Source organism: Battus philenor, unplaced genomic scaffold (assembly GCF_028537555.1).
Source record: "Battus philenor isolate CCGP_79_NKW_IND1 unplaced genomic scaffold, ilBatPhil1.0.hap1 SCAF_28, whole genome shotgun sequence".
In the NCBI taxonomy this organism is placed as follows: Eukaryota; Metazoa; Arthropoda; class Insecta; order Lepidoptera; family Papilionidae; genus Battus; species Battus philenor.
In genome coordinates this window covers 8,741,197-8,751,141 of record NW_027181691.1, presented here as the reverse complement: position 1 = coordinate 8,751,141, position 9,945 = coordinate 8,741,197, and the positions used below count along the sequence as shown (strand labels likewise).

Here is a 9,945-nt window from a genome sequence, read left to right as displayed (position 1 = left end):
GTACAATTGAAAACAAACAATACAATTCGGGATTTATTTTCATATACATGCATAGATTCTTTTAATTAAATGAATATATATCCTAGTTTTATTTATTTCCAATATTTATTATTAAAAATAACATATCGTTTATTTTCATTTTAAAGTTAATGTATGTTGCAGATACTGGCCAGATCGATTATTTATTATGAATTTTTTGTGATCATCGACGAAAATGTGTACGTGAATTTTATTTTAGATAACGTTACGATATAGATTGCTTGCTATTCTATATTTTATACTGAGTCAAAAATATATTCAGTGAAATGTTTTCAATGTATATTATGTGTTTGTATATCTGTGAATAATGTTACTTAATCATAGCTTATAATTAGAGGTACGGAATTTTCGCAAAAAAAAATCACCTATTTCGCATTAATATTTTTCAAAATTTGCAAATTTCGCATAAATTTCGCATTTATACTTTTAAATTATTAAATTTGGATAAATCAGGCATTTATTAAACAAAAATTTTTGTTTAGTAATTTTATTGCATTTAGCAATAAAATTCATTCATTCATTCATATTTAATGAAAGTAAAATTTAACAAAATTTTAAAGTACAAGTCTTAACAACAACAACAAACAGTTTCAATTAATTAAAAGATAACATTGTAAAAAATAAAGATTCGACTTTTTAAACGTCGTTTTTTGGTCTGTACGACGAGATTTTATATGCAGAAGAAGCGTTTAGCGTCCACGCTGTTAATTGCACTATGTAATGCTGCTTCAGCAAAAAAACGAAAAGTTGCATTTGACGGCCAACAATATGTCCTGCACATTGGGGTTTTTATTTATATTAATGGACCGAATAATTAGCCTATGACAGTGTGCATATTCATCAATTAGCTCATTTTGAGGAAGACCTTGGAAAAAAGAAAAATACCATACATTTCGCATTTATTCGCATTTATGAGTAATTTTCGCATTTATTCGCATCTATTTCGTAAATACGAAATTTCCGTACCCCTACTTATAATAAATATAACTTATTTTTACTTTTAGCGGCATCGCAGTGGTAGAGAATGTTGATGGTTGATATGGGATTGCCAATCCTTAAAAACTAGCTTTCAGAGAATGGGCAGCAACGTCCTCTGCGAACCATGACATTATACTGCGATTGCCAACCCGCCTGCCAAGCATATCGATCATGGTATATTTCTCCATATATGTCTTTGGGGGAGACCTTTTTTTTAATGGCCCATGTGATTAGGGTCTTCTTGTTTCCCTATCTTCTGGAAGGACAGGGTAATTTCTTTTCGTTTTATTATTTTTTTTTCACATCTTATTTTATTTCTTCACTCTACATCCATTCATCTTAAGTTCTTTCATTGTTTTTCTCACTTTCCACATTTCGTCTGTCTTACCCTTTCATTCAATTGCTCTCTTTTTTGATTCCTTTCTTCCGTCACCTAATTTCTTAGTTTTACAATTTATTTATTATTTTGTGTTTTGTTACAGTTATTATTTTGTGTATAATTTATTTTTAATTTGGCCTCTGCCTTGCAGTGGGCACCTATGGACTGTAGCGAAGATTTTTATTTTTAAGATTCTTGGAGTAGAATACACTGACAAGCTCAGCGCCGTCCACTGGGAGACAGAAGACCTTTTTAATGTCGTCGGATAAAGCTTGTTGCAAGTTGCTTCCTTCTAGTACTATTAGAAATGTATGGCAGGCCTATGCAGCAACAGTGGACGCTTTACTACTGAAATGATGATAATAATACTTTATTATTTGATGTGACAATAGTAGTAGTATCTAAGTTACATGCCTAATATATAAGATAGCTCTCTACATAATAGCAGAGCATAATAGCTATGAATAATAAAGGCTCTCTTACGTACGACGTAGTGCTATATTGACTGACGATTTAAACAGATCTCTCCTAACATGATATCGATTCAACTAAAAGTTCTTCGGAGACAAGGTTGACACTTTGTTGCTGCAACTGAGTAGATATTAATTAGTTAATACAACATGTCAGGCGTCACATTCGTCGTAGATTTTTTTAAATTTGTTGGATATATGAAATCTTCGAGGCTTCAGTTCAACAATGTAAAATCCAGAAAGGCTGTCAGCGCTCACCACCGATTAAATATAGACATCTATTCGATAAAGGTAGCAAGTAGCTAGGCTTTTATAAATAGTTTTATTTACATAATTTGTATATTAATAAGGATTACTAGAATAAGGTGATAGAAATAAAGTATCATTGGAACCTCAACGCGCTTTTATTTTGCTGTTAACTTTCCGACGGAGTAATCAGTCGAAACTCATTTTCCACAATGATATAAATCACAAAACAATATATGTTATTTTTTAAAATATTTCACAAGGGTTTACTATACTGTAAATAATTAGTTTTCGTGAAATATATTCAATATTACTCAATTCAGTTTATTTATTGAAACAAATATATTTAATATATTTAAGTGTATAGAATAAATAAATACTAAAAATAGAGTATTCCCCATGTTATATATTGGATAAACATAAACATAACTTTAAAAGACACAGCGATTATGCGATGAAACAAACAAATGGAAAAATATTTTTAACGGAGATAAATTATAATATTTTAAAATCATATCAAAAGAACGCCCGTTCAGGTTCCGATTCCGACAATTTTAATGACGCACAAACGTTGTTAAGAGACTTTAAAATTATATTTTATGGTACAATTTCAACGCAACCGAATAGGTACTATAACGCTATGAATAACGTATTTTATTTGAATAGGAATAATTATTTCTGGTCTTTATTATTGCAATTTTATCTGCGTGTATTATAAAATAGGTGTGAATAAATAAAAAGACTTCACTATTTATTCAACAGTGAAGACATACGGAACAGAAATTTGATATCTCACTCACAGTCGCTCAACGACATGGTGGGGATTTACTGACGAGAATCAATAATGAGATCCATAGATGAACGGCAGGACCTGACATAGCCCAGAGATTTGACAAGTTGAAGTGGCGGAAGGCAGGTCACATAGCCACATATAGACAGGTCACGTTGAGTTCTGGAGTAGAGACCAAAGGCGGGTAAGCGCAGTGCATGACTTCCTCTTAAAGGATGGACAGACGACCTTATTAAGGTCGTAGGAAGACTCTAGATGGAGACCGCTTCCTCGCGATCCTGCTGGTCTGTGGCAGCTCTGCGCAAATAAGCCGTTCGACAGCTACTGAGGACAGGCTTCCTGCAAATGCGCGTATTATGCGGCACTCCCTCTTAAAGTGTGCGAGAGGGATGTGCGAGAGGAACGCACAATGGAGCGCCCTCATTCGCATATATAAATAGAAGTTATTAATCACAAAGTAAAATGACTCAGTCGGCTCCGATTAGTACCCCACATTAGTACAGTAGGAATCCCACATACCCCTGTCCTCCCTCCAGAGGCGGGGTATCTTGAACGTCCGGAATATTTCTTCCCTGACACCAAAAAAAAAGACCTGCTCTCCTCCCAGGTCGATGCGCACGGTGTCGCCGAGCGGCTGCAGTAACTGTCCGGCCGGCAGAGCGCAACGCGCCGCCTTCGTCCCATCACCCGTCCACATTGAGCATCTAGTCGTGCCTGCAGCGCCACACATGCTCAACGCTCATTCACAGCACACGCGGCACAAGCTCGGCATGCCCTTGTGCACGCAAACGAAACTAATAATTAAAGGCATTTCAAACATTATACAATGTTGTTACTGGACAATGACTAAATTCAAAAAAATAAAAAAGCAGCGGGACGCGGACCTGCTGCCTGAAGCGACGACGTGGCGCTTGCGTAGGCGCCGCGCCGGCCCACACGCCACCAGCTGCTAGAACACGCCGCTGTGCTGCTCCGTGCCGTACGCCAGCAGTGGCTCCGCGGTCATCGCCCGCTGAAAGGAAACTTATCAACTTATCAAACAATGTGCCGAGGGCGCCCCCAGCGGAGCGTGCTGCCCGCCCCCGCAGCGGCCCCTGGCTCACCTCACAGCCGAGCGCTCGCGGGCGCCTCTCCACCTCGCGCAGGTCGGTCACGCCGCGCTGCAACTCCTCGCTCCACTTGTCCTGCTGCACCTGCACGCGCATTTTAAACGATAATTAACGAGATTTCATTCAACTGCTGTGTACAGGGTGACTCTTTGGCCAGTAACCTCCGTGTCCTCTGCTCCTCGTCCTATTTTAAACATTCATCACGTGTAGTTGATATGGAAAAGACGACGTGAAGACACAGGTTTTGCTAGCATCTGTAAAGATGTTCGTAATAAACGCAAGCGACGCTTTTTTGTTAGCACCGGACAGTCTGTATAAATAATATTACATATAATATATATGATAACAGAATAATAATATGTAAATAACTTAACGGTAAGTGCGTGGTGTTGTTTGCGGCGACTTAAACGATTAGGAGAGCTAGTTTATGAGCGGTATTGAATGAATCTCAGGTACTTCGGAACACTTCTAAACTAAGTAAACGTTGCAGTTGGAATTCCACGCTTGTGAACAGCATTCGAGATGACTGCGACCGAAAGAACGATATGTAACGGTTTATATTGATGGTTTTAATGCTCTCAAATCGAGAAGATAATCCCGTTACAAATATGGCAAATATGTAAGGCTGGAGTATAGTTGTTAATCGATCATATTTTCTAAGATTCTAGCCAATACTCATAGCTTTCATGTTGGCGCATAGCTAACGACTTCGTCTTTCGGTTCCTTTTTCTGAATAAAACTATTATTATTACCAGCCTTCCAAAGCCCTACAGCCTTCCGAATTTTCGCAACATATCCGTATCACAGCGATCTTTGATAGAGAAGGCTAAAACTTTAGAGATATACGTCCATTATAAGGTAAAGACTTGTCCCAAGATCTCCACAATGTCCGGTCTTGTACTGTCTGCATGCAGCGATTACCCACGACATTTTCTTTACGAACGCCACGTTTAATTGCTCGTTGTCACCGCCGATCTTTCGACCCCAACAGCCTTCGGTTTCACCGGCGATTTGTTCCGCCCACTGTTACTTTAAAAAAGTAATTCTTTCGGTCTACTTCGGTGATAAAATAGCAACATCTTGTGTCCATCGTATTATAATATATAAATACTATGTATTTTAAATTTCATTTTTATCGGTATTTCTAATCCCTTCTACTATTTGATAACCGCCCCTTCTATTTTTCCTTAGTTAATAATTCTATCAAATAATTGTCTGAAGGATATGGCCGTTTGCGATAAGACCGTGGTTTGTACTTCCGGCTCGGCCTATTTCGTATGATTTATATTTTGCCCTCCTTAATGTATATCGGAAGAAAATAATTGAGAAAGTTTTTTTTTAAATAATGTGCGACCTCAGCTTTGTCGACATCAATTCAAATCTTTACGACTATGCAATTGATTAGATATTGATTCTGAAATGTTTTTAATTTTATATATATATATTTATAAATATTAGTTATATTAATGTATCTTAACTTAGTTTTTGAAAGTCAATTCACAAAGTCTTCTCGAAAGAATAAATATTTGTTTCTTTGGGGACCACCCGTTCAATACCTTTAGACGGACAGGGACAGGGACTTTATTTTCCAATTTAATACTTTTTCAATAATTTCTTTGGATTAAAACTCCTTCTTATTTTTTCTTACATTTTCTTTCGCTCTTTTCATCTATGTTTCATCATAATTTCTTTCGTACTTTTTTCATTATCTTCCCTTTTCCTATTTACACCTATTTTACACCTTATTCTCATTGTTCTTATTTCTTTGGTTTATTTTGTAGTTCACGTTACTTTTTTACTATCCGTATGTTGCGCTGACATACAATATACATTTAAATAACTTTTATAAACAATAGTAAAATTAAATTGTTTTCTACGAAATACGTATAATTTGACATTAGGGTAGTGATATATGTTATACCGTATTTGTTATAATACATAATGCTATAGACCAGGAGTTGCCAAACTCCTTGTTAGTTAAAGCCATTGTTCTAAATTTGAAATTTTTTGCGGGCTGCAATTTAAAACGCATTTAAAACACGCGGACGAATATTTTTTTTACAATAATTATATAATATTTATTGAAATAACATGACAAAATACACTATATTTGTATTGAAGTTAGACAAATGGCACAAATGTATGGCAGCATTCCTAATAATACAGATGCCGGTTAGTTAATTAAGATTACTGTTAGGATTTCGTTTATTGTATGGTGGAATAATATTAATTATTCACACCAGTAATTTGTTTTTATTTACCAAGAGGTGACACAGGTTATATAAATTTAAGTATATATAGTTAAATAATTCAATATATATGTAATATATATAGTTAAATAATTCAACAATCAATCGAAGCCAAAAATAATCGTTCAAAGAGCCGCATGTCGCTCCCGAGCCGCAGTTTGGCCACCCCTGCTATCTCTATATATGTGTATGTTTTTATCCATGATGTATGTTTTGTACACGTTAACTACCCGTTATTTATGGATCTACTATTTCCACACTTTGTCTGGGAAAAATTGCCTCGTGTGATAAGACCGCCCATTGTACTTTTTTACTTTATTATTATGAAACTATGTATATATTATCTAACGTGTATACTGAAGAATATATAAAAAATAGTTTTTTAAGTTACTGCATGAAAATTAAAGAAATAGACTGAATAATTATGGCAAAGGGGTTGTTTGATATATATTTGTTTGTATAGAGATCAACTCTACAATTCCTCACTTAAAATTTCCAAGTTGAACATTGCAGCAAGTTTTAATGGATATGTCATCCAAAGACCGTTAATAGCGGATGAGAACGCATTGTGATTGGCAGGTACATAAAGGAATATTAAATGAATTATTATTATTTTATTATTTTAATTACATTGCTTTTATTATAATATTATAAATACTATTTATTTATTTTCTTATTCACGTAGGATCATATAAACTGATCACTTGTGAATGGCAAAGGAACAATACCACAAGAATGCAATTTGAGAGTTAAATCAGATTGAACTTCAATATAAAAGCATACTGTACCTTAAAGCCACGAGGTTTCAAACACATCCTGGTCTGAGGAGAGCCCTTCACAAATTCAGGCGGATTTTAGGGACCATTTTTACAATATCCGTAATACAGTAAAAACATACTATAATAGGATTTATTATATTTACAACTTTTTGTTAAATGATCTTAAATTTATTAAAACATAATTTAGAGATATTACATGACAGTTTATTGTAATATCGTTGTTTCCCACAAAAGAATCCTTTAATTACTAAATATCATTTACCTGTTCACTTTCTCTATTTACATCATACCCTTATCTATCATTTTTGGCGTTCAAGCATCTCAGAACTATTTAGCCGAGCCAAGCTAGTCTAGAAGTATTAGTCTGATTCTAGTTTAATATTACGTTACTACAACAAGAGAAGACAGGACTGAGTTAAATTTTATCATATATATCGTTTTTTTTTTCCTCTCTCTCTATCTCTCTCGTTCACCTGTATATAAGAACTTTTCCTTGCATTTATGATTATTTTTAATAGTTTATTGCAGCATTGACATAAGCATGATGATGATGAGGTAATAAATAGTAGCCTCATATCCCAATAGTAAGAATTAACATGTATTAATCATACAATGTGATTGGTTAGCATAAAGAAATTTTACAGCTTTTATACCTTCTTCCGATCCCCATGAAATAACGTCTCATTTTGAAATAAGTAGGTGTTATAGGTGTTTAGGTCAATAAGTTCTTGCAATATAGTTTATAGGGATATATCTTCTTCTATTCAGCTAATAGACGCTCACTTCAAGAGATAGGCCTCCTCCGAAAGTCACCACGATGTCCGATCTTGTGTTACCTGCATACAGCGACTTCTCATAAACTTAACTCGATAAACTTGCGGCATCAACAACAAATATGTAGTAATCAGAATTTTTGGAAACCCTTTATAGTACTATTTTACTACGTTAGATGCCGAAACTCAATATACGTTTGGAAGATTAATCGATGTGGCAAATACAGCAACCGCCGTACAGATAATGGCGCACAACCGGAGGATGGCAATATAGAGTAGGGATAAGGAAGTGGTAGTACGAAACGTAATTTTATAAACTGAACATTTTTAAGGCGTCGTTAAAATAGTTTAAGAGACTTGTTAAACACTAACTTGTAAATATACCGAATTAATTTAAAAACAAAGACACGGACGCTACTGTTTTTGGAATAAAGATTCTAATAATTATAAAAAAACATACCTTATTAAACGATTTTATTTAGTTCGACCCGTACGGAATTTATTTGTTTATTTATTTGGGTCAAAATTAGAAATTGAAATTTAAGTACTTTCCCGTTGTCAGATTGATCTGAAATTTGGTACACACATTTAATTTAGATGACAATACAATATAATAAAATCAATAACATTATAAATCTAAGATGGCCGCCGATACAAAATGGCGGATTGCATATTTTTCCTTAACCCCCTCAATATGGGTATCAAATAAAAGGGCTACACTAGTAAAATACGATGATTATATCAAAATTTAAAATTAGAGATGGACGCCGTTCCAATATGGTGGACTAGGTACATATTTTTCCACAACCACCACAATATGGGTATCAAAAAACCGTTTAACTTAAAAGTTTAATGTATTTTTTTTGTATACAAAATGACCTGTGACTCCTTGAATATTTTCATAATTATAACAAATCATCCAAATCAATTATAACAAAACATTTAGATCATATATATCGATAAACGTACTGTAAACTAGTATAAACCATGATTACATTTTCACTAACATCTCTAATTGTAGATATTTGCAAAATAATAACTGTAATATATACCAATTACAAGATTGTTTCATTACACATGAAATTAGTTTCTCGTGTCGCAGTCGTGATTAATAGAACGGTACGTTTAAAAGCGAGTCGTGTCGAAGAACCTTTAATTAACAAGTTACATGAGAGTAATGAAAATCAAACATTACGCGGGTGGGTGTTCGAGACAACAAAACATACTATACCTTAATATAAATTCCTTGTTATGATTTATCTTATGTATTGAAGGCAAGCAAGGCATAGGTCTTTTACTAAGTTCGTTATGATGACTTTGAGTATGCTGTCGGTCTACCTAGTGGAAGTCCTAATCATACGACTACCAGCTCGTGGATGCCACTCGATACCCTATACATACCCTAGATAGCACCGTTCACTGCCATTTCAGACAGGCAATAATAGCTACGTCGGTGATCTTGGTAGAAAAACTACGAATGTCCTCATTTCTCATCCTATCTCGTAGCAAATAATAATAACTTCATATAATCAGTAACACTTTTATGATGCTCAAGTCTTCTATTGTCTTAAAAGTTACATAATAACCCTTTAAAGATTTACGTTTTTAAACGGTTTTATTTAGTTCGACCCGTACGGAATTTATTTGTTTATTTGTTTGGGTCAAAATTAGAAATTGTAATTTAAGCACCTTCTCGTTGTCAGATTGATCTGAAATTTGGTATACACATTTAATTTAGATGACAATACAATATAATAAAATCAATAACATTATAAATCTAAGATGGCCGCCGATACAAAATGGCGGATTACATATTTTTCCTTAACCCCCTCAATATGGGTATCAAATGAAAGGGCTACACTAGTAAAATACGATAATTATGTCAAAATTTAAAATTCAAGATGGACGCCGTTCCAATATGGTGGACTAGGTACATATTTTTCCACAACCACCACAATATGGGTATCAAATAAAACCGTTTAACTTAAAAGTTTTTTTTTACCGATTTTTATTAATTTATAAGTGTAGTTCAAAGAAACATTTCAAAAACTTTCCCGCAAGCCCGGCTAGCTCAGTCGGTAGAGCATGAGACTCTTAATCTCAGGGTCGTGGGTTCGAGCCCCACGTTGGGCG

The 9,945-nt window shown here is 34.5% G+C and overlaps 1 non-coding gene across 1 annotated transcript; it reads left to right on the top strand.

Annotated features, from left to right (window-relative positions):
* Nucleotides 1-9,872: 9,872 nt before the first annotated feature.
* TRNAK-CUU (transfer RNA lysine (anticodon CUU)) lies at nucleotides 9,873-9,945 on the top strand. Its single transcript has one exon. It is a non-coding gene; the product is annotated as a tRNA-Lys (tRNA).